At 38.1% G+C, this 2,262-nt stretch overlaps 1 long non-coding RNA gene across 1 annotated transcript; it reads right to left on the bottom strand.

The window, feature by feature from the left end:
• Positions 1–405: 405 nt before the first annotated feature.
• Positions 406–725, bottom strand: LOC122040799. The gene is made up of 3 exons (XR_006128730.1): positions 649–725; positions 509–566; positions 406–424 (listed from the first exon to the last, which is right to left on the bottom strand). It is a non-coding gene; the product is annotated as an uncharacterized LOC122040799 (long non-coding RNA).
• Between the last annotated feature and the right edge of the window lie 1,537 nt (positions 726–2,262).

Consider the following 2,262-nt stretch of genomic DNA (forward strand, 5'->3'; position numbering starts at 1 on the left):
AACTCACAGATAACATGACTACTCAACTGTTTCTTAGTAACTCCTCATACCATGTTGACTTTACAAGTTTTTAGAGTAACAATTAGTCTACAAAACAAGTTAAATTCTCTAGAAAAATGAAATGCATGAACTTTGAGCTTGCAACTGAAGATAGGATTTAAAATCAGCTTTAGGAGCATATGTGACTTAGTCAAATCACAAACTAAATAAATCAACTATATACCTTGCTCATAAAGCAGTTCATCGACCACCACAGCAACCTTTGCAAGGACACAATACACAAATATATTAGCCAAGCAATTCCCACAAAAAGAATACTGACAATTTCATCATGCCAAACCTTATTAAAATGTTCATATTGCTGATTGCCCAAACTAAACACACCAAATTGAAGATTTTCCAACCAGGTTCCTCTTTCTTTCCCCTATAAAAACTAATAATCAGCAATCGATCAAGGCAAAAGGATTATTGGTAGAATAGATTAACTAAATGTGCATGTTTCCAGAACCTCTGTAAACCATTTGTAGAACCGGGCAGCATTATCAGTAGGCTCGCCATCTCCATACCTAAAGAAAACAAAGGGATCAGCTTGAACTTTGAGGAAACTTATCGTTTATAAAAACAAAAAATTCCTGGCTTTCAACTTACGTAGCCAAGAAGAACAAAGCCAAGCTCTCCTTTTTCAGGTTCTCCTCGTACTCATCATCCTCAGTAGCATATTCGTCCTATAATTGAGGAAACTAACTACAGATCAGTCAATTAATCAGTAGTATTTCCAATGATCTGAAACAGAAGGAAGATAATCTTACGATATCCATGACTTTAAATATGACATTAGGGTACCGTGCTTTTGCCTCCTCAGCCATCGCCTAGAAGGGGGGGGGGGGGAATCTAAGATCATGGGAGAAAAATTCAAAAAATGAACTACTCGGATAAAAACCCTAACCTTTGCGAACCCCTCAGCCGTCCTGGTTTGCGTCCTAAAGAAGACGGTGACCTTCTTCTTCCCTTGGTCCTCCTCTGTATCCATCTGGGTCTTCACCACTAGCGGCTTCGGCTGGCTTCCTTCCGCTCGATCGCCGGACGAAGAAGATTGCCACGCAACCGACAAGCACGGCGATGACTATGCTTAGGACGGTGATCAGCAGCCGGTTCTCCACGAACGCATCCCCGGTGCTGGAATCGAGCCCATATCCGTCGGAGAGGGAGGCGACGACGACCGACAAGAGATCAAGGGACGACGCCTTCTCGGAAGCTATCTGCATCTTGGCGGATCGAGCGGTGAATCGGAAGCACAGATCTTCGATCTCTGTTTCTGTCTGCTTCGAATTGGGAGAATAAAAGAGGTCGAGATTGGGTCGGCGATGGGAGGGGAGGAGAAGATAGAGGCGGAGAAGGTGAGTCGCCCGAAGACGGCTCTCTCTCTCTCTGCCTCCCGTGGACGGCATCATATAGGGTTAGGTTAGAGTTGAAAATTTTAGTTAAGTATTGGTGGGAAAATTATCATAGACATCAGATTTTAAAAATCGATGTTAAAATTGGTGTCTATTAATGAAAAAACGGACGCTCATAGACATCGCCTAAAAAACCGATGTCTATGAGCGAAAATCTGCGCTCATAGACACCGATTTTTGGAAAAACCGGTGTAAAATATTCAAAGACATCGATTTTTGCTTAAAACCGTTGTTGTTCCACTGATGTCTATGAGGGTTTTTGTTGTAGTGATTTTTGTTTTGTTTGTCTAATTTAACCACCTATCCCTCCCCCTTTGACATTCATCAAACAAGGAAAACATTCAAAAATACAGATTACATAAAAAAAATGTAGGAAATGATGTCAAGTTAACTTGGGGGAGTTTTAAATTTCACCAAGTAATTTAATATTTGTAACATAACTAGGTTTTGAAAAATAATTTATTTAGCAACATTGCTTAGTATGAATTTGCAAACTTTTAAAAGCTAATTTTCAAGTATAAGTATCCAAATTTCAAGAAATTGAATTTTCAAAATAAGTTTTAACTTGGAATTCTTTACAACCATTCAAAATAAAAAATTTGGAAATTAAGTTTGAAAATCTACTTTTCAAAACTAAACCCTTAGTTTATTTTAAGACTAAGTTTGAAAAAATCTACTTTTCAAAGCTAATTTATTTTTCAAGTCAAAGTTTGCAAAATCCAGATTTTCAAAATGAAGTGAAGTTTAATTCTCAAATCAAACTTTAAAGCTAGATCCAATTATTGAAATTTTCAAAGTAAGCTTGTAA

This window comes from Zingiber officinale, chromosome 1B (genome assembly GCF_018446385.1).
Source record: "Zingiber officinale cultivar Zhangliang chromosome 1B, Zo_v1.1, whole genome shotgun sequence".
Classification (NCBI taxonomy): Eukaryota; Viridiplantae; Streptophyta; class Magnoliopsida; order Zingiberales; family Zingiberaceae; genus Zingiber; species Zingiber officinale.